The following is a 24691-nucleotide window of genomic DNA, read 5'->3' as shown; positions in this document are numbered from 1 at the left end:
GAGTTGTATCACTAATTCAAGTCACATTAAGTGTATATTATATGGAATTACAATGACTAATGCTTTTTTGAACGGCGGGAATAGTTCCAATGTTCTGTCACAGATTATATTAAGCCTATATAGCATTTATCTGGGAAATTCTTCACAATATTTTTGCCCCCTCCCTCAGTTGTACAATTAAAAAATGTAAACAACTTATTCCGGGAAAGATAACACCAAAAACAGGGTTAGTGACCCTAAAAACTAAATTATATCAAGCTTAGAATAAATCGCCATCTTGAAAACGGTGCTTATATATCTATATCATCAACAGTGCTTCTTGCGATAAAATTAATATGGAATAATAAATTATATTTTACTTTAACATCGTTCAAGATATAGATAGTTGAAAAGTTTAATTGCAAAGTTTCACCAGGGCGTTGGATATGGATACATACTACAGAGGGTCGATTCTACTAACAAATTGTTACTTTATCGCAATCGAATCGAAGCGTGATCGTTGCCGTTTTTCCGTTTTCGTATTATTTAATTTAATTATCGACTATTGTTATAAGAGTTCAGAATTAAGTTTGGTTTTGACACAACGGTATATGTTAAAATCATATCGGTTCGGTTCCGATTCGAATAAATACAGATGATTCAAAGTTGGATCGGAATTGAATCGTAACGTATCGTTATCATTATAAATTAGTAGAATTTGGCCCCAGTTTAATCTATTTACTGGATGCAAGCTTACCTGACAAGTTTTATTATATATTAATCAATTATTCTACCTCAAACAACAACATTGTGTATCGATGTATACATTTGCCTTGATGGCTGAGTCAGTCAGCCTGTAGTCATAATCTACAGGAACGAATGACATAATGTCTTAAGTCGCTTACTTTCTAATAATTGTAAGCATTCTTTATTTCGACAAGATATATTTTCAACCAATATTTTCGAGATACTAAATCCATTTACAGAAAAAAAAAATCGCTGCAGATATTGATGTATGCTAACTAGTTTCCGAACGTGGCTTCGGTCATATGTAAGGTACAATACCTCTGACAACGTGTTGCAAAATTGATCGGCTTAGTAGTTAAGAAGCAGACAAATAAAAAACTTGCTTTGGAATATATCATATTAGTTAAGATATATAAATTAAATTATCATTTTGCAAATAGTATTGTTTTGGTAGGAACGATAATGGAAATACTGCTATTAATTTCAAGCCAAGCTCGGTGGCCAGCTAAGTTCCCGACGTCCCACAAAGCTTCATCAATCTTACTGCTCTTAAACTTCTAAACTTTCCGCCTGCGACATTATTCTCGAATATACTATTATTTCCATATTATCACAGCCTATATTGATCGTGTTGTACAGAAACTTTCCAACTAACAGAAAAAAATATTAAGATTTTAAAGAGAAAACTATTTTTATGCTGATTGTTACGTGATATTATGAAATGTCTTTAAAATAATATGCATAAACGTAAGAGGATTATAAATTTTAGTTATTGTTGTTTCATTTTCTTTGTAAAAGGGATGCGTGCAAGCCTGTCTGGCTAGGTACCACCCACTCGTCAGATATTCTACCGCAACAGCGACATAGCTATAACAGCAATATTTAGTATTGTTGTGTTCCGGCTTGAAGGGTGAATGAGCCAGTGTTTTAATGAAATTTCAGCTCCCAACGTTGGTGGTGTATTGGCGACGTACCGAATGGTTAATATTTCTTTCATCGCCAATGTCTTCGGGCGGCACTTACCATCTCATTTCATTAAAAAAACACGATCCGTGTGTTGTACAGAAATTTTCCAACCCATAAACCGCAAACAATAATTTATTCGAAGCTTCGGGTTATCGTACGGAGGTTAAATAATAAAAAAACGACTATATATTTGCAGTGTCACCGAATAAAGGAAAGCAAATATGAAGTGTCGGTACCCCACAGAGCAAAGAATTGCATACAATCACGTAATTATAATTGATATTTACTTTAACCCTTTCGGTATTTATGAAGGTTGAACTTTTAAAACGGTAAGAAATTTCTCGTTATGCCGTTGTGTACTTTCTAATTTGTGATTTAAAAACCAATTATAATATGATAGTAATGAAATGATTTTATTAGTAGCGCCATTGTTTTAATGCTTATAAGCTTTGATTATAAAGTGATCACGTCAAGGGCGGAGCCAGCCCTAAAAAAAAGTTGCTCTACATATTATATACAGTGTTACAATTTAATTATACATTTTGAATAATTAGTAGAAAACATTATGAATTTATGCCACGTTATTGAATTCTTTAAATTGTTTTTGGAACGTATATTATATTTATTTCTCTTCACCATCAGAGATTATTAACATTAAAACAAAAATAATATTTGATTAACGAGCCGGTTGGCGTGGTTAGTAGATGCTTGCCTATCACGCCGAAGGCTGTGGGTTCGATTCCCACCCAGGACAGATATTTGTGTGCTTGAACATGTCTATTTGCCCTTAGTCTGGGTGTAATTATCTATAAAAGTATATATTTACAAAAGAAAAATAATATATGTAGTATATCAGTTATCTGGTTTCCATAGTACAAGCTCTGTACAAGCTTAATTTGGGATCAGATGGCCGTGTGTGAAAAATGTCTTAGTATATTATTATTATTATGTTAAATTAATAAATCACATTCTTCTTAATTGTTTTTGCGTACCGCACCAACCCGCATTGGAGCAGCGTGGTGGAATAAGCTCCAAACCTTCTCTTCAAAAAAGGGAGAGGAGGCCTTAGCCCAGCAGTGGGACATTTACAGGCTGTTACTGTACTGTACTGTACTGTAATGTACTGTTTTTGCGTAAACCTTTTTTTATAAGTATACACGACAGGACTCGAAATATTGCTATTTCTTTTATTTCTCACTAAAAATAGAATTTACTTATAAACCTGTTATAGCTTTACGTAACTTTTATCGCAAAAAGCAATAATCGACGGCACTGTTTTTTTTATTTAAAAAAATTACACATAAATAGCTTTGTATATCACTTTGTATATCAGTTACCATGGCAACAAAAGAAGAAAAATTATGATAATTTTAACATGTGTACAAAAATTTTCTCTAACTCTACCGAATCATACTCGAATATATATATTTTTTGCAAATGGTCCACTTTATTGTTAGTGGTCACCACCTCCCATAGACATTGACAAGAAATATTATATTTTAGAATTGGAAATATTAACCAAACTTTAAATCGCCAATGCGTCACCAACCTTAGTCACTTAGATGTTATGCCCATCGTGGCTGTAGTTACACTATCTCACTCACCCTGCATACCGGAACAAAATATTACTTTATTACATTACTAAACATACTATTTATATATATATATATATATATATATATATATATATATATATATATATATATATATATATATATATATATATATATATATATATATATATATATATATATTCGCCGAGAGGGCAAATGATTCTACTCCACCTGATGGTAAGTGGTAGCAGAGTCCAAACGCGACGACGGCCAGTACAGACAGAAAGAATGTTCTGCACTAGCCGCCCCCGTCATGCCGGCCCGCAAGATGCCTCTTCACGCCTCGTTTGAAGGAACCCGGTTTGTAGGAGGAGGGGAACACGTGAGCTGGTAAAGAATTCCATTTTTTGGAAGTGCAACAAAGATGATGATGAGAGATGGCCTAGGGGTAAGAACGCGTGAATCATAACCGCTGAACGTGGTTTCAAACCAGGGCACTTCTGAATTTTCATGTGCTTAATTTCTGTTATAATTCATCTCGTGCTTTTCGGTGAAGGAAAACATCGTGAGGAAACCTGCATGTTTCGAATTTCATCGAAATTCTGCCACATATGTATTCCACCAACCCGCATTGGAGCAGCGTGGCGGAATAAGCTCCAAACCTTCTCCTCAAAAAGGGAGAAGAGGCCTTAGCCCAGCAATGGGACATTTACAGGCTGTTACTGATAAGTGAATGGTACCTAACTAGACGAGCTTGCCACCTACAAAGCCCTACCAGGAAATATTCTATGTTATATTCTATTTATTTGTTTTTCTATAGCAATTGACTTTGATTCTTTATTAGTTGCCGTTTATAAAATAAAAATAAAAATTATAAAAATATAAAACCAGTTTGAATATTTTTAATAAAATCGTTATAACATAATTTTAAAAGTAACAATTTCGCATTTCCAAAATACGATTATTGCAACCATAAATGATATAAAATTTAATGCGTTCATCGCGCCTGTTAACGAGTTAACGACGAAGAGTAGCGATCAAACCGAAAAGTGATAGAGTCATTACAAAGAAACCTGAATCGGAGGAACTGGCTTCTTATTGTTCGCTTGACAATATATAATGTCAGGACCAATTAACAGCCATTAAAACACATTTAATTAGAAAAAGATAATACCGAGATGCTATCGCAATTGGTCAAATTTCGTTCTGATTTTTTGAACGTAATTCATAAATTTTGTATTCATGCATGCCTCTTTCAATTTTATTTCTTTATAATTTTGTATAAAAGAATATTTTCGGTGAATTTTTTTTTTAGGTTATAAATTTTTGTTATATTATAAACAGGCACACTTTTAATATCATATAACTGAGGTTCGACTACAAAGATGAACTATACATATATACTCATACATAGATACATGTTGTTTAATATAACTAATAGAAATTAATTGTAGTTTTTTGTTACTTTCTCCAACTAAGCCGTTTAGATTGAACGGAACAATTGACGTAACGATAGGAAAAAGTTAAGTTTATGTATACCAGTAATTAAAATAAAAACTACTTTCATATATTTTATTCATGTTGTTATTCATGTAAAAATTTCTTCGAATATACGTTTGGGAATCAACTCGTAAATTTTACCACAAGTTAGTTCGAAAAGGTCAAATCAAGTGAGTATGCTTGGCCAAAACCCAAAGGACGGGACGTGATCAAAATATTAAGAATTTCCTATTCATGATTCCACCGAATACGAGAAAGAATTCACCATTGCACTGGAGTTTATAAGAATGTTAAAGTACTTGAAAAAAGTTACCGATCCACGATAGGACGATTCACTTTTACATAAGTACTTGAGAATTTTATTGAGATCATAAATACAGCGTTCATAAAGTGAACTGGAAAACTTGTGACTTTTAAACCAGTCATCCTAAGCAATAGCTTTTATGAAGTCAAGCGATACAAGTTTGTTGCAATATTTAAAAAGGATAAAGTTTTAAGTTTTTATTAAATCATTGAGAAATGACAATTATAGAAAATTATCTATATGATTACAGTCTATTTTACCACTTTAGCGCTTTATCTGTTTATTGTGATGAACGTTATGAAACACGAAACTCAACTCGGATTTTTAACATATTTTTATTCCATACTAACAAATATTACTGGTGGTAGGGCTTTGTGCTAGCTCGTCTGGGTAGGTACCACCCACTCATCTATTATATATATCATTCTATCGCAAAACAGCTGTACTTGGTATTGTTGTGTTCCGGTTAGAAGGGTGAGTGAGCCAGTGTTATTACAGGCACAAGGGACAGAACATCGTAGTTCCCAAGGTTGGTGGCGCATTGGCGATGTAAGCGATGGTTAACATTTCTTACAATGCCAATGTCTATGGGCGTTGGTGATCATTTACCAAGTGGCCCAAATGCTCGTCCGCCTTCCTATTCTATAAAAAATGCAGATTATATATTATCGGGTAAAATTTAGTAATTATTAAATGCGCATTGTGGGTATAGGTCCGTATTTATCCGTAACACGTGTGTTTGTAATATATAGTAGTCTTCTGACTATTTAATAGTTTCCTTGTGTTCTCGACGAAACATCGATATATTTCTGTATGTTAAACTTGGAACGGGCTTTCGTTTTGTTAGTGTTTTGTGAGAGCACATTAAGATAGGGTATTGCAATTTATTTGAAGCTTCATCTAATTATTTCGTTTAGCATGACATTCTTAAATAAATAAAGGCATATAAAAATTCGTATACTTACATTTTTGGGGTAAGATTAATGCGCATCGCGTCACTCATAAAACACTTATATATTTTCTGATATTACGCGAGCGTAGTCGTTTCGATGATGGGTTGTTGTATGTAAGTAGATAAATTGTGTTTTTACTTTTCCATTTATTTCGCAAAAACTGTTCTAATTTAAACTCTTCTTATATAAAATAATTATTTTGAAATTGGTAGGTGGATGGGCAAATCTTCGACCTGATGTTAGTGAAATATTAAGCGTTCCTTTCAGCGCCAATGCGACCTTGGGAATTAGGATGTCCCTTGTGCCTGTAGCTACACTGGCTCATTCACTACAAGAACGTAACAATAATCATTATTGCTGTTTGGTGGTAGAATATCCGAGGAGTGGGTGGTACTTTCTCAGATGGGCTTGCACAAAGCGTTACCACCAAAAAAACCTTTCAAAATTTTTAATTGTACAGATAATTTTAAATAAATATATTTGTTTATGCTTCTAGTAAGTAGTCCACAAGCTAAATAAAACTAATAATATAAATGTGAAAGTTAGTTTTTTAACGCTTAAACAACTAACCGCAATCAAGTTTCTTATATACACTTTTAACACGGAAAAGGACAAAAGATTATCAATTGGCTGAATTAAGCCGTGATCTTTAAGTGTAATGCCATTTTATTTAGTGAAGTGCGAGTCGAATTTGCGTGGAGAGGTTTTCGTACCATTATGATAGAAAATAAGAAGAGAAAAAAATATTGGAGTCCAGTATTATGATAGAAAAAAATGTAAAGACTATATTAATAATATTATAAATGCGAAGTAGTCTGTCTGTTACGCTTTTACGGCTAAGCTGCGAAACTGATTTTGGTTAAATTTAGTATAATCAAGCTTGAACCCCAAGGAACGACAACGGCTAGTTCCTTTTTGTGTAAAACCTTGTAGCAGCCGGTCAAAACGAGTAATAAAATAAATAAGATTAAGAAAACTATTTTCCTTTTTGCGTTTAGGTTTTATATGTATGGAAATATTATTTCTCCTTAATTGCTATTCCATATATAAAAAAGTAAGATATTTTTTGTTCCAATTTGTGGCCCAAAACAAAACTCTGAACTTTTCACCCTTTATTTACACTATTCATATTTAATTGGGTCACTGAGCTAGAAGTATCACATTTCAATTGTCTTCTAGTAGCTGAGAAAATAGACGGACAGATACAAACGTGACCCTATCAGGGTTTCACTTTTTCATCGGACGGACGAAATCCTTTATACATAAAATTATATTACTTATTTTAGTTCGTAGTAGTAATTCGTATATGTTTGTGGTTACCCGGTGGTACTAGTACTGTACTGTATTTTATAAAGTTCTCTTGTTTTTAAATAGGCCAAGCCTTATTAAGTATTTGCAGAAATAAATAACTACAGCCCGATTTATGAGCACAACTAGCACCATCTAGTAACGAAAAGCAAAATTAAACTAACATTCGATATGATGTCTTTTTGGTCTTGAATAGTATGTTGCTTAAAAATATTATAAAGAAAAAAAAACTTATATTTATGTTTATAAAAATATAATTTAGCCGAAATAAAGTTTTAAAACAAATCAAACGTTATATTTTAATATTATAAAAATATTCTGTGTCGAAAATGATTTAAAATAAGGATTGTTTATCATTATAATGTTTCTATAATTACAGTTAATATTTATTCTCTTTTGTTTTATAAAAACCTAAAATATGAAGGGTAGTCAATCGTTGAGTATTCTAGTATTAGAGTTGCTAGATGCTAGAGTTCAAGATAGATTACATGTTTTCCAGTAATATGGCATATGGCTTGGTGTGAAGAAAGTATTATTATTATTTCGACTCTCTATATAATTATAATTAATTAATCAAGCTCCATATCAAAGGAAGCAAAATAAAGATAACTATAATTGGTCGAAACATACTTTATACTTATGTCTACCAAAGAGTTGAACAAAGAGCAGAAAATCCGTAAATAACCAATAGGATATCGTGATTTCCACATCTTTCCGTCTACTTTCAGTGGATTCTCACAGAAGTTTCCTTCATCCTCTAATCTTTAAATCATCATCATTTGCCCTTACATTTATTTGGGGTCGGCACTGTGTTTTATAACACTGCAAGAAAATGTATTTCGTAGATTTTTATGGCCGGCCGCGTGACGCCATCCACGAATAATCTTATTTTAATAAGAATATTGTAGTTTTTAAATATGGAGCTCAAACATAATCTCTATATGTATGTATGTATTGATATATCTGTTTCGACATTAATAGACTTCGCTTTGCCTTCAAAGAAAAAAATATGCCTAACATTTATGTATTTTTTCATGGAAAAAGTTTTTATATTATCCATTTTATTACAAACCACTTGATGGCAACATTTATACCTTCCTCTATTCGTTATGACAATTGATAAAAAAAACCGTTGATTGACTATTTCTTTGATTATGTTGGAAATTGTAAGCAATTACAAAACATTATATTTGTACCCGTTTTTTCCGTTAGTTGTTCTCAGACCAGAAATTTTTTTTTACCGAACCGTAATTCGCAAGTCGTATCGGATAATAGTTTACAAGCAAATTTCAAGATGCATTCAACGCTTGCAGGCCAATATTTAGTACTACACAAATAGGCTTGTAAGCGTCAACTAGTGTAATACATAGCAATAACATCTATGTACCGAGTGTATGTAAATCGTGACTAATGTGATGAGAACGGACGTATATTGGCCTAGAAATTAATGGGCCTTATAATTGACTTATGTTATGAAATTATTAAAAAAATAACTGTTGCTCGAGATAGCTGAGTGGTTAAAACATATGAATCTCAACCGATGATTGCGTGTTCAAAATCCAGAATCAAATTTCATGTATTTTATTTTTGTTTTTAATTCACCTCATGCATAGCGAAGGGAAATATCGTATGGAAATCTGCAGCAAGTAAAAATTTTCAGAAGGAGAGAAGGCCCTATCCAGCAGTGGAACATTTAGAGGCTGTTACTTAACTTTTTAATTGTTGGTCTTATAATGAATATCCTGTGTTACAATAAATCAGTTTGTGATCTCGCTTTCTGACTTAATTTTAATATGTCCTGGGAACGCCCTGGCTTATAACAATGAATGTCGATTGAAACGTGCTTGTAAGATAATAGAATAATGTATATTTTGATCGATTGAACTTTTTAAGGTTGTTTGTATTTTACATCTACTGTGTTAATAATAATTAAAACATTATTGAGTTTTATTTAAGTCAAGCAAGTTCTTAAACCAAAACTTCTATAACTTTTTTTAAAATTAAAGCATCAATTAGCAGTGAAATTCCAGTTTTATGTATACATTTTTGTAAGTTTTTTATAAATAATTGTTTTGATTTTTGTTAATATAATTTAAGTGTAGAATTTCTTTATTAGTTATTCCGTTATCAATTGTATTTTGCTGGTATGGTGGTTGCTGTAATGGTGTATCACACTGTTTTAGAGTAATAATGCCTCAACAGTATATTTTAATTTGTGAATATGCCGATCTCTACTCGGAATTCGGATTAAAATTGAAAAAAAATTATATTTCGAACATTATTTTCTTACTACCTATATTTCCATTTTTTTTATTGATAACACTAAAGCTCTCGCAAATTCAAAAAGAAAAAAAATGGTCGACAAGCAGAGGAGACATTGGTGCAGGACTGTTTTGTCATTGGCTATTTATGTAGAAGGGAATAAATATTAAATAATTTCATTGTTATGTAGTAATCATTTATGTTTATGTGTTATAATATTTTATTGCGGTTTTTATTGTAGTGTTTATTATGGCAAACTTTTCACACTTGTACCGTTATTGTTGAATTTATGGGTTGGATAACCTTTGTGTAGTGATAACGCGATGCTTATGGTACGGCGTAAAGATAAAAATTATCTTTTCATATTTTGCATATTGTTTTTTTTTGCAATACCAAAATCTAAAGGTACTTTATCCATTTAGGCTCTAAGACGTCTTTTGGATTAAATTTAATGTAAAGCTACCTGGTTCGGAATGTAAAAGTGAATACAGATTTGCTTAGAAAAACCGCCAAGAAAATTAACTGTAATTTTTTTTTAATAAAATACATAGTCACATATATAAATAATTAATGTATGTAATAGATACATATCCATACATATCCTTTATCGAAATCAAAGAATACTATCTCCACGTATATGTTTGTCATCTGTATCATTTATCAAAAAGGTACAAAATAATATGTTTTTTTTTTAGGATTAATATTTTCAAGCGTTTGGCCAACTTTGTTTGAATTACAACAACCTTATCTTAAATAAAAATACAGCTTAAGCTTTCATTAAATTTTTGTAAAAAGTTCTGTTTTGTTTAATGTTTTTGTATTGCTTAAAAAAATTATCATATTCAACCTATATAATAATCTGTAACAATTACAGATAACTATAAAAGATTATGTTGTCAAATATATAATTGTCAGTTTTAGAATGCGATGCTATTTATCGTAAAATTAGACTGACGTAGAGTAATTACGGTATGTATATTTTGACATACTGAGTTCGTCTATAAAATACAACGACAAAATAGGTGAATGTCGAGACTCAGCATGCAATAGATAACACACGTGCTTGCCTATCATTCTATCATAGAGGCGGCACGACCAATCAGCCTAACTAACGACCGGACCTCGGGTCACAGCCATATGTTGCTAACTTACACATCAGCTTAAAAAATTACACAAATCACCTTATATTACCACTTTCTAGCTTTTAAATATAATCAAGTGTGTACGGAACAAGTTCGCGATGTTCCGAAATTAAATTAAAGTAAGCGTGTAAGTTTACGAATACGATCGACAGTTCGGTAAGTCGCGGTGCGAAAGCCGGCGGTAGCGAGCGCGCGACCGTAACGCCTTCGTGTGGAGCTTACACTGATTTTTTGTCGAAGGCATCGCCGCTAACCGCCGCGTGCTCCACATTCGCCGACCGGTGTGAACGCTGTACGCTGCACGACTATTACCCGTTCATGTATATTGTACTTATTTTAACAAACAATTATATGTAACTCTTCGACTTCTACACTCAGTTGGATAGCTTCACTTACCTGCTGAGCTACGTGTCCGCTACAATTACGTACTATTACTATTTCGCAATAAAAACCGATACATTCAATATTCGATCTTATTAGTTCAAATACTTTTTATTTGGCATTGAATTTAGCTTACACTCGTATTTTGTTTAAATGCCATACCACGCAGATGATCTTGTGTGATCGTGTAATAAGTCTTTTTTATGACGGTTTTATATTGCAATGAGAAATAACACATTAAAAATGTTTAATCAATGACTTTAAATTAACTAATGTTACGAATATTTCGCATAAATGTTAGAAAATTACTTCATTTCCTTGCTTACGGTGTGAGTTTAATAATTTCCCGCAAAATGATTACCAAAATTAAACATCCAAGAAAATAAGCGAAAGTCTTAATAAATTATTTCAAAGTCTTTTCCTAAACATGATTTATAGGTATAAACGAAATTGAAAAATACTGGAAGTCGTGATTAATACGACAGAGTTGTAATTAAGTTGGCCAGCTCTAGGAAGTCATTTATTGTGTATGAAATTGTGAAATACGTTTCGAATCCCTTCTGAAAGTATCAGATTAAAATATACGCTTGAGAAGTGACAAGATGTCAAACATGGCACCGATTTAAAACACGATTAATATGTGGATTCGTTATGTACTAAATATATGGACTTGACGTTTTAATCAAACACTTGGCTTGCAATAAACAATCTCTTTTTTTTTAAATAAGAATTACTAACCTTACTAATTTAATATTTAGTTTTTATTATAATATTTATTTTTAATTTCGGTTTTTTGTACACTTCGAATGCAAAGTTTTTTGTTTCATTTCTAAACTGTATTCAAGTTATATATCTATTAGTAAATAATTTATGAGTGTGTATATTATAATTTTGTTTATAAAATGTTTCAATATGATTTAGTTTTTAATAAAAGGAGTTTTAAAAAGCAAATACAACAATGTTTTGTTTAAATATAATTATTATTTATAATGTCATACCATGGCCAGGAATAGTACGATTACCGGGAATTGGGTGCCGTGAATTTGTGTCGTTGCTCATAGGAGTTTTTTGCCTTAGTCACCACGCTTGGTAGGCGGGTTGGTAACCGCAGTGGCTGGAAATCTTTCACTAATAGCGCTGCTGCCCGCTATTAGGAATTGCATTTTCGGATTCCAGTATTTGTGTAGTTATACCACCACGATTGCGGTCGCCAGAGCCTCGTTCGTTGATTAGCAGGATGTACCACGAGCAGGTGAGGTTGACGGTAGGGATAAGGTTGTTGTCGACTCCCCTTTCATGCCTAATATAAGATTTTTTAGCATTCTATATGGGAAGCCTTTGTCCAGCTGTGGACGGCGCTAAGCTGAATCATAAAAATATTATGAAAAGATAAATTTTATTTGTTTTTTTTTTACGGATTTACGCGAAAACTAATAATAATTACATTATTATGGTACATGTATATTATATTAGGATACAAATCGGAACGATCATATGCTATATAGCATGATTATAATCATGCTATATAGCATATGATCGTCACATATTTTTTGTCATATAGCTTTTTATGTCGACGTCGTAGAGAATTGCCAGTCTGCGCGCATTCCGAGCGAAAGCTGCGAAAACTATAATACAAGAGGTATATGAAAACTTTGCATTAAAGATTTCTGGATTTCCAAAATGTTTACCAAAAAACATATATTTGTCTATATTTTATAGATAAGTCAAAGTATTATTGTATCGTTGAAGTGGGATAATTATGTTCTATAATAAGTATTATCTTACTTGGTGGTAACTCTTTGTGCCAAAGGTGGTAACCCTTTTGCGGTAGGTTCACAAGGTTTGTGGTGCATTGGAGATGTAATGGTTAGTTTATATTACAGAAATTATAATAACTACAGAGAAACCGACATATATCTTATTTTATAAGTTAAGTTATAGTGAAAGATTCATATTTATAAAACAAGCAAAATCCGTAGCTTGGAACCCGCAGTTTGGAATTCAGTTTGTGACGAAAATCCTTCATAATTTTCCATTTAAACATACATAATAATTTGACGAGCTGGTTGGCGTAGTTGGTATATACTTGCCTTTTACGCCGAAGGTTGTGGGTTCGATTCCCACCCAGGACAGACATTTGTGTGTATGAACATGTCTGTTTGTCCTGAGTCTGGGTGTAATTATCTATATGAGTATGTATTTACAAAAGAAAAGTAGTATATGTAGTATATCAGTTGTCTGGTTTCCATAGCATAAGCTTTGTATAAGCTTAATTTGGGATCAGATGGCCGTGTGTGAAAAATGTCCCAGGATATTATTATTATTATATTATTATAATGCTATCTCAATTATACATATACTATAAAATATTTAAAATATTAGGTAGCAACGGTAGTCTGTTAGCTTGGTAGCCTTTGTTCGAGCCCGTCTGGGTAGGTACCACTCGCTCATCAGATATTCTACTGTCGAATAGCAATATTTAGCATTGTTGAGTTACAATTTGAAGTTGTGAGTGAGCCAGTATAACTACAGACACAAGGAACATCTTAGTTAAAAAAGGCAGTTATTTTGAAACAAACAGACAAAGATAGACACTTCTATTTTAATCAATTATATGTGATCACTTATAGTGACAAGAAATTAAACATAACATTAAGTCGATTGATTTATCACATACTATAAATAATTATCAAAATAAATAACATATTAATTTAAAGCGATTTCTGTAAATACAAAATACTATTTACATTTTAAAGTTTGAACCAGTAGTATTAGATATATTACAAAACATTTATATAAGCGCCTGAGAAAAAAAAAAACAAGATATATTAGACCAGTACGGCGGACAGATCGGTGGGCTTGATAATGATTATGTAAACATATTTATATCTCATTATAAAAAAAAATATATTTATCCTGTGTAAAGTAGGACCGTGAACAACACGATTGATAAAAAAAAAGTTAAGCGAATAACGTTTGCATATATTATCTTTTATACATTTTAGAGAAATTACATTGCGGATACAATAAATTTATATTAAAAAAATTTACCATTTTCTGTTTTCCTCTTTTAACTCTTAAAAAATTGTAATTGATTAATTAAATTCATTTTATCTCATTATGAATTGTTATAAGTGTTAGCTATTATTGTAAACTTTATTTATTTTTGTTTATTGTTTTTAATATAATAATTGTTTATTTTTCAAATAAATATTTGTCCGACTTTAAACATATTGTTTAAAATATATTTCAAAACACAGTACGGAGATTAAATGTAACGTATGTCATTACTTTGAACCTTATTCATACAAGACATATTTAGTATTATTATTACAATTGAAAGCATCAATATATCAGTACCAAGTTTTCAAATTAATTGGCTTATTCACTTACGTTATAAAATACACGAAAATATTTTCGTTCAAATATAAATATCATAAACCTTTAACAACCCAGTTGCGGGTTCTAACCCAGTTTACTGAATTTTTGTGAAGTATTTTTGTTTAAAATGTATCTATAATTTCACTAAGATTCTATCACATATGTATCCAGCCTGCATTGGAGCAGAGTGGTGGGATAAGTCCCAAACCTTCAACTTAAAGGAAGAGCCTTAGCCCAGCAGTAAGCAATTACAGAATTCTAGCTTATTGAACAGCCGAGATATCCTAATAGCCGAGATGCCCTAGTGGTTAGAACGCGTAAATCTTAGCCGATGACCGTGGGTTCAAACCCGGGCAAGCAACATTGAATTTTTGATGTGCTTAATTTGTTTTTATAATTCATTTTGTACTTGACGATGAAGGAAAACATGGAGAACAAACTTGCATGTCTCTAATTTCACAACAATTCTTTCCATCAAATTGCATTGTTGTAGCGTGGTGGAATAAGCTCCATTTTCTTCTCAAAAAAAGGAGGGAGGCCTTAGCCCAGCTGAGAGACATGCACAGCCTGTTTCTACTTGTTTATTGAACAAAATATGACTTTTATCATTAATATAAATATTTGTCTACTATCGAAGCTGATATTTATTCCTAAAATGTATATTCAGAGACCTTATAAATAGCTCTACTCGATATTTATGAACAGACTTCTCGTAAATGACACTACGAATACATTCAATTTCTTTTATATGGTATGGATAACTTATGTTCATAGATTCAGCACGCCCTATATGGTATTTTAATAATCACAGTTTATTCAAAAGCAAGATTTCAAACCGACCGATTTGTGTTTGTTATTTTAAGCTATTTAAAAATTGATAATTTTAACATTAAATGACATTTTTTCCGCTGTGTGTCAACCGATTTTTTTTTTGGTTTAGTAGCTTTGATGAATCTCGGTCGATTTTTAAACACAAGTAACTGGAAAAATGTTTTTATTAATGAATTATTTTAACAGAAAAAAACATAATTTAATTTCGTATCTATAACTATATTAAAACTGTTACGCTTTCACGGCTAAACTGCTGAACTAATTTTGATGAAATTTTGTATGTAGCAAGCTTAAGCTCCAAGGACATAGTCTTCTTTTTTATACCTCCCACCTGCTCACACCAATAGGCGGACGGGCGGGCGAAAACTATTTATTAATAAATTCTTGAATCCCTAAGCTGTTATCAGATTACTAAAATAAGATGTTCTTTTGGTTTCAAAGTATGGAATTTAATATGCAACATCCGCTCACAACAAGGGCGACGAAAGCTTATTTCATCACAACTTTATTAAAATACTGTGTTATTATAATCTTACTATAAAATTTACAGTTTAAAACATATTGCAATTTAGGTTAACGCATTATTATGAGTGCAAATGACTTTTTTAATTTTATTAGGAAGTCAGTTGAATCCGGTTAAATGCGAACGCTTAAACGTTAGTGGTGCAATGGTTTATGGGCTTATAGGGCTTAGCGATATAAAATTCGCAGATTCGATCTTGACCTCTTACTATATTGCCGTCCCCACTTCTTACACAGTAACAGTAACACCCTGTGAATGTCCCACTGCTGGGCTAAGGTCTCCTCTCCCTTTTTGAGGAGAAGATATGAAGCTTATTCCAACACGCTGCTCCAATGCGGTTTGGTGGAATACACATTTGGCAGAATTTCAATAAAATTAGATACATGTAGGTTTCCTCACGATGTTTTCCTTCACCGTTAAGCACGAGATGAATTATAATCACAAATTAAGCGCATAAAAATTCAGTGGTGCTTGCCCGGGTTTGAAGCCACGATCATCGGTTAAGATTAACGCGTTCTCACCACTAGGCCATCTCGGCTATTACACATACACAAGCTTTTGTTTATTTGTAGAGGTAAAAAGCTTGCTGCGCTACTATTACACTTGCTCACTCACACATTTACACCTTGACACCGTGTTCGGGGTGTCTTCGTCGACTGGTGGGTACCTAATTGTGAGTAAAAAGTAAAACATTAGTATGATGCGTTGCTGGTATTTGTTTTCGTGCCTCGTTGTTCTAGTGGCCCGGAGGTCCTGGGTTCAATTCCCAGGTCGGGCCAATAAAACGTTATTGGGTTATACTATGTACACTCCCGGGTCTCGGAAAGCACGTAAAGCCGTTGGTCCTGTGCCTGAACTCTTTCCGGTCGTGTCGGATTGCCGTCCCATCGGATTATTAGAGTGAGGGAAGAGAGAGTGCACCTGTGTTTGCGCACACACTTGAGCACTATAATATCTCCTACGCAGTTGGCTAATCTCTCTTGAGATTGGCCGCCGTAGCCGGAATCGTTCGGAGGACATTATTATTATTTGTTTAGATTTTATATTGAAGAACTTACACATTGCTTTATCGCACGACGTCTAATAAACTTATATTGGCTATTAAAAACTTTCGAAGCGAATAAAAGTGCAAGTTGATTTTATTTGATGATCGAAAGCGATTTTAGTATTTTGAATAGAGTTTAGATTAATTTGATGCGAACATCGATTCAATAAAAAAATATCATGTTTTAACTTTTTTTAATATTATTTTTGTTGATTAACGAATGTTGTTCAACTAAATTCGAACTATGTGAACGTATTCTTGAATGGGATCAGTATCTGACAGGTAATCGTTTGTTTATGCCGAACTGTACTTGTATAAATTATTTCAACTTTGCTGTTACACATAATTCTTCGTACTTACAACAGAAGTCGCAAAATAACAAATACAAAAAACATCCTCAGCCGGACTCAACACAAAAGCGTTTGAAAAACAAATAAAAATATTTTTTCACGTTTCTATTACTCTTTCTATTACTGTTTATTATTACAAAACTTCGATCGCGTCTAGGGTTATATTCAGTGGTGTAGCTATCATAGAGCCCCCAAAGGAAAGGGGGCCTTTAGGTTGACAATTGATGTGACTTATTTATTAAGCTAGATTATATTGACATACTAGCCACAATATGTAAAATATTTTACGAAAAAAAAGTCATCTAAAAGTTCTATCTTTTTGTACCAACTTTTAGCGGCATCTGAATCAAACAACGCAACCTTAAACCGGGGCCTTTATCCACCTAGCTACAAAAGTACAATTATACATGAAGAATTAAACTTGAATAAGGACAATGTATATTAAAATATATGTATTTCGCTGGCATATAGAGATTTATTTAAATATAGTTGTATCCGACCTTGATATTAAATTATTATTAACTTGGCAAGTTATATAGGAAGACATAAAAGTGGCCATGCCAGGAGATTGTTTACTTACTCTATTGGTAATGCTCGTCACTGAGAATTATATATCCAATCTGTGTATTTTCTTCCCTCTATAGTTAAGAGGCTTTGTTACTTATGTCGTTGATAATTGTTTTTATTATATATAATTGTTTGTCGCGGATTTAGATGATAACGTCTTGTAAATTAGATAAGACTTTAAATAAAATGTGATTAATATACAAGTTTTACACTTGCATATTAATAAAAACGTTGTCAAACATCTACGAATAAAATAAAATAAGTATGTCAATAAACAAAAAGTGACTGTAAATGTCACATTGGTGGACCAATAGGTATAACGCCTAATGAAGAGATAAATTTGGAGTTTATTCCACCAAGCTTTTTCGATGCGGAAAATAAATGATACGGCTAGAATGTGTCAGAATATCATCAGACACGTGCAAAAAGTTATTGGGACTTTCTGTCACTAAATTCTCAGTATCAGCCCGGAGTCTGGAAGTTGGCAGTGTGTCCTGTCCATCGAAAAACACGTAAAGCCGTTGGTCCTGCGCCTGAACTCTTTCCGGTCGTGTCGGGTTGTCGTCCCATCGGATTATGAGAACTAGGCAATAGAGAGTGCACCAGTGTTTGCGCACACACTTCTTTACTGTAATATCTCCTGCGCTGTTGGCTAATCTCTCTGGGCCACCGTGGCCGAATCGGTCTGGAGCACATTATTGTTAATGTATCATAAAGACAAATTAGGCAAATGGGACGATAATTTGTGCTTGTCTGAATTTGCATGTGTACTATTGCACCATTTCAGCCTATTTGTTAGTCGGCCTATCTTATACAATAAATAAAATAGCTGACTTTCTTCCGTCGTTTTTTTTTAAATCTAAGTAATAGGTAACGAACTTGTGGTATATTTTTGACGATCAATAAACAAGCGTAGCACTATCTAAACTAATATTATAAATGTGAAATTACCTCTGTTTGTCTGTTACGGTTTCACGGTTTGAACACTGAATCGATTTCGATGAAATTTGATGCTTAATCTTACTTAACATGCGTGCGAAGCCGCGGGCGAACACTAGTACCAAATAAACTTATTTTACTTATTGACATTCGATTTGATGATATCGTAATTAGATATGAAGGAGGATGTAATAAGAGAAGTTGAGAAATAAAAAGTAATAATTCCACTTTCAGAGTTCAGAAGACAAATTACACAAAAGAAAAAATCAGATGAAAATTTTCTGTAATTACCTACAGTTGCGTATAATTGTTGTTGACTTTCTGAAGAATTGCAAGCATTCGCAAACGATAAATCCATTTACATTTCTTGTTAAAATACACAATAATATAAATATTTAGTATTCAAGTCATATAGTTATTTATGCTAGGTTCATAAATATTGTATACCCTATAAGCAATAGAATACTTGTATTGACATAGAAATGGACACGTCCAGAAACAGCGTTATAATTTTTCTATCGTGTGAATCCTGATTGAAGATGTTTTTGTATTTTTGTACACCAGAAAAGGATATTGTATTCAATAAAAACCAACGGGAATGCTTAAAATATTTTACTTATTCAATGTCTGAGATCCTAAGCGCCGCTATTCGTTATGTTTTTTTTTCTCCGTATCTAGAAATGTTTGTATTTTATCTTGTATTTAGTAGAAGATTTGGTGAATCCCTTTGATGTTCGTAAATAAATATTTATTTTGGGAAATCGAATTAGAAGTTGTAATCTGAATACGAAAGGTTTTAATACATATATTCCTTATATAACAAACAAATATTCATTTATTTACATATATTGTAACAACAAAAATAAACACTTCTGAAGTTTTATATATTCTTGGCAATTTCATGAAATTACGCTATAAGATTGCGGAAAAAGAAATTTATTCGGTCCTTTTTTATAACAGTAAGCTTACTGAATTAACGAAGTTTTTGGAGTTTATGTACGATTTTTTTATGTTTTATAATACTAATTGAAAAAAAGCCACGAATTAATTGAATATTTAAGGATTATCTTGAATGTATCAATATATAGAAATTTCAAGTGGTTTTCCAGTGTTTCACACTGGTTTAGTCGCTGGCGTATACGGCTGCAAAGCGTGATTCCGAGTTCGAATCTCGGAGAGATATAATAAAATTTATCCGATATTTCTGACAAGAAATTGTGTTCTAAGGATTGAGATCTCACGAAGCTGTGGGTTATGAGTTCTGGTTTAGGGCGGGGCAGTAACGCACTCAGGCCTGCCCTATACACATAAATATATACATATAATAATAATGTCGTGGTACACTGCTGTCACTCGGTTAAAAGAAGTTTATTATTTAAACTTGTATATAAATGTTCAAGGTCATTATATATTATAGACCTTGGTGTTGGCGCTATATGCAAGACCGTCTGGGTTGTTACCAATCACTTATCACTTATTCTTCTGCTAAACTAAGCATTACTTAGTAAAGTTATGTTTTGGTTTGAAGGTTGAGTGAGCCAGTGTGATTACAGACACAAAGGACATAACTTCTTAGTTCAAGAATGGTGGTGCATTGGTAATGAAACGGTGTTAATATTTCTAACATCAGATTTTCTAATATCAAAGCAGTATTTCTAATGTCAGAGCAGTGGTGACCACTTATCACCAGCAAGCCAGTCCTATTTTGGTAAACGATACTATGTTAATAAAATAACAACAATTAAACAAGCAAAATTATATATATATTTATGTAAATTAAATAAGCAAAACGGCTAGTTGCAAATCTGAACTTACCTAGTTAGAATTCTGCACGAGGGATCTCTATTTAATTTTTATCGTCGCGTTATTTAAGCAGTCTGCTTAGATTCCACGAATAACCTCTTTCCAGATTATCGTCTACGAGAGACGAGTGTCGAAAACTCTGATGGATGTAATTGCGACAGTCGCCATTGTTACAACGAGAACTATATACGAAATGTTCTGTTAATTAACTCATGTATAAACATGAAGCTGAGATACATCTTATTAAGATAGAATATATCTATTCATTATAATTTGATAATTCAGGGTTTAATGTATCGAGCTCTAGGGAAATAAAGTGGTCTCCAGTTTCTTTTTGAACCAGACAATTTTGTTTTAAGGTTTTAGTAATTAATTCAAATCAACGGCGATATACTTAAAACATAAATCGTTTTTTAAAAAAGTAAACGTTTTTTCGCTTAAACAGAACGAATATTTCTTCTTTTCTTATTTAAACAAATAACTACGGCACCTTTCATGTGTATACTCCGAGACTAAAGTCTCTGTTGCCCCTCCTCCAAAACCGGCCCCGGATTTATATGATCTTAAGAACGCGTGCATCTTAACCGCTGATCGTGGACACAAGCCCGGGCGATCACCACTGAATTTGCATGTGCTTAATTTGTGATTATAATTCATCTCGTGCTTGTCGGTGAAGGAAAAAATCGTGAGGAAACCTGCATGTTTCTAATTTCACTGAAATTTTGCCACATGTGTATTCCACCAACCCGCATTGGAGCTGCGTGATGGAATTAGCTTCAAACCTTCTCATCAAAAAGGGAGAGGAGGCTTTAGCCCAGCAGTGGGATTCACAGTCTGTTCTTGTTAGTAAGTGTTTTTTCGAAAAAATATACTATAAATCGTAAACGTCGTTATTTGTTTAATTTGGAATTATTTATTAAAATTATCGTAAGAGGTTATATAAGATAATTGAAAACTCATTGTTGATTTAAGCGCTTATGAATTATCTTTTATTATTATTATTATTCTTTTAGTATTTCCTTAATTTGACCTCTCTTTAAAGGTCAATTTGGTCCTTTACTTATTGCTGTATTTTAAATGTTAATCACGTATAAGTTAACGAATTACAAATAAGACAATAAATCAAAATTAATTACATTCTTAAGCACCGCCTTGTTAATAAATTATTCTTTTTAATTATTAATTTGCGAACTTAAATTTAATTGAAGTTTAAACAAGTAAAAGCACACTTTTATTTAAAACTACTTTCACAACGTTATCCAAGGAAATAATCAATTAATAAAATAAACGAATTAATGTGTGCATAAATGTAAACACGATATATCGTATAATGAATCAAACCTGCCAGAGAAATGAAGACGGCTGGCAGAGATTTAGCCGATAAAAAGTTGAAGTGTGTCCCGCGGTTCGTATTTCTGCATTATTTACGATGCACAAATTAAGTGAGCTCGCGAATTTATTGATAATTTGAAACCGATTTGCCGTGATCACGGATTTATTCGCTTTAATGAAACGTGGTACGTTGAATAATCCTTATGAATTGATTAATGAGAAATAAGCAGGTGATATAGCTCGAGTGTGTCTGTAAATATAGATGAACTCTTCATCTCCTCACTCTCAAAGTCCGATTTTTTTTTTTTATATTCGCCGGGAGGGCAAATGACTCTACTCCACCTGATGGTAAGTGGTAGTAGAGTCCAAACGCGACGACGGCCAGTACAGACGGGAAAACATTCTGCACTAGCCACCTTCGCCTTGCCGGCCCACAAGATGCCTCTTCACGCCTCGTTTGAAGGAACTCGGGTTGTAAGAGGAGGGGAACACGCGAGCTGGTAAGGAATTCCATTTTTTGGAAGTGCGACAAAGAAAGGAGTTGCCAAATTTCTTTGTTCACGATGGAATTGATGTCACGGTTAGGCGGTGACATCGATAACCAGCTCGCGTGGACTTAAGAAGGAAGGGGGAAGCAGGAATTAGAGAGAATAATTCCTCAGAGCTCTCGCCGTGATACAGTCGATAGAAAGCGCTCAGTGCTGCTATCTCACGACGCAATTGTAAAGGTTCAAGGGTGTTTGTGACATTTACGTCGCCAATAATGCGTACGGCACGTCGCTGCAACCGGTCCAAGGCCTCAAGTAGGTACTTAGCGGAGCCATCCCAAAGGTGCGAGCAATATTCCACGCAAGACCGTACGTGTGTTTTGTACAGCAGGCACAGTTGTTGTGGCATGAAAAAGCGCCGCACCTTGTTCAGAACTCCGAGTTTCCGTGAAGCTGTTTTTATAACAGCCTCGATGTAATCCCTTGGACTAAGGTCGCAGCGAACGTCAATCCCCAGCATGGCGATTTTGCTTTGCATCACCAGCGGAGTACCACAGAGGGAGGGAAGAGGGGAAAATGCTGACTTTTTCGCTGTGAGAGCGCATACCTGTGTTTTCTTGGCATTAAACTCAACAAGATTATCAGAGCCCCATTTGGCGATGAACTCTAATGTCCTATCGAGTTCAATGACAAGATCCTTCCGCCTCTCCTCAATTTCCGCAAGCCCAGCCACTGCGCGTCCGTGGTATCCACCATGCACTGTACTATCGTCTGCATAGCAATATATGTTCCCAAGAGAGAGCATATCATTGATATGCAAAAGAAAGAGTGTGGGAGATAGCATAGATCCCTGGGGGACCCCAGCATTCACTACATAGAATTGTGAAGCGCAACCATCAACTAAAACACGAAGGCTACGCTTGTGTAGGAAGCTGGCAATCCAGGTGCATAGAGCTGAGCAGGCAGACCATATGCCGGCAGCTTGGAGAGAAGACTTCTGTGCCAGACCCTGTCGAAAGCCTTGGAGATATCGAGGCTGACAGCCAACGATTCTCCATGCTTGTCGATAGCTTCACCCCAGAGGTGTGTTACGTACGCTAGAAGATCACCTGTGGACCGTTTTGGTCGAAACCCGTACTGACGATCATTAATTAAACAGTGATTTTCTAGGTAATGGATCAGTTGGTTGTTTAAAATCCGTTCCATCACCTTACAAAGTACTGAGGTGATAGCTATTGGCCGATAATTTGCCGGGTCAGACCGATCCCCTTTTTTGGGAACCGCTTGCACATTAGCTCTTCTCCAAGCCTCCAGCACACATCCCGAAGAGAGAGAAAGTTGGAACAGGCGCGTTAACACAGGAGACAGCTCCGCTGCGCACTTCTTCAGCACTATGGCTGGTATTCCATCGGGACCGCTAGCTTTCCGTACATCAAGTGATTGCAGCTCCGCACGTACATCACGTTGCCCGATTTTAATATCAGGCATCGTATGACCACATGAAGGTATTGTAGGTGGCAGCGCACTACAATCATCGATGACGGAATTGTCGGCAAAGAGTTTAGCCATGAGATCAGCTTGCTCTTGCGGACTGTGAGCTAGCGATCCGTCCGGATTTCTGAGCGGTGGCAGCGAAGGTTGGCAGAAATTGTTTTGCACAGACTTGGTCAGACGCCAGAAGCTACGGGAGCCCCTAGGATGCGAAACAAGGTCATGACCAATCTGTACAATGCGCTGTGCATCCGCTCTCGTGTTTGCCTTTCTACAGTACTTGGAATTTTTATTATAGTTTGCTTTCAGTGAGTCAATGTTAGATGCCCCGCTAATGCAGCCGTTGATCCACTTGCGATATGCCGCCTGCTTAGATGATACAGCATCGGCACATTCACGAGTGAACCAACGGTTACGCGTACTCCTACTGACGAGATCTGAGCTAGGAATGTAGTATTCCATTCCCAACATGATCTCGCCAGCAACAGCAGCGGCACTAGCTGTCGGGTCATTCCCATTGAAGCAACGTTCCTTCCAAGAGACCGACGCATAGTAATCGCGCATACGGTATGCGCCCAATCCGCCGACTTATAGTGCCAAACGCGACGTTTGCATACCGCTAGTGGCGGCAGCTCGGCCTGTGGCACTCTGGTAGATATAAGGCTGTGATCCGAAGAGCCAAGAGGAGCCTGAACCACAACCTGATATTCCATCGGGTGAGAAGTCAGCAGAAGGTCCAGTAGAGAAGGTGCTTACCCATCAATGTCTGGGATCCTGGTGGGCTGATCAACCAGTTGGGTCGTCGTGTGTGAGAGCAAAAGCATGAGCAGTCCTTCCAGCATGGTC

General features: G+C 34.3%; 1 protein-coding gene across 4 annotated transcripts in view; it reads right to left on the bottom strand.

The window, feature by feature from the left end:
* The window catches only part of LOC126772173 (monocarboxylate transporter 2-like), a 153595-nt gene that overhangs the window by 41317 nt on the left and 87587 nt on the right, over positions 1-24691 (bottom strand). The window contains exon 1 of one of the 4 annotated variants that reach the window (XM_050492391.1): positions 10721-10913. The exons of 2 other annotated variants lie outside the window; for them this stretch is intronic. The gene's annotated coding sequence lies outside the window, so the exon portion shown is untranslated. Of the gene's footprint in view, positions 1-10720; positions 10914-24691 lie in introns of those variants that run through there. One more of the 4 variants, XM_050492390.1, reaches the window with a different exon arrangement.

The sequence above is a fragment of the Nymphalis io genome, chromosome 12, assembly GCF_905147045.1.
Source record: "Nymphalis io chromosome 12, ilAglIoxx1.1, whole genome shotgun sequence".
NCBI classification, from domain to species: Eukaryota; Metazoa; Arthropoda; class Insecta; order Lepidoptera; family Nymphalidae; genus Nymphalis; species Nymphalis io.
Note: the sequence above shows the minus strand (reverse complement) of the source record. Positions and strands in the feature narration are given on the sequence as shown.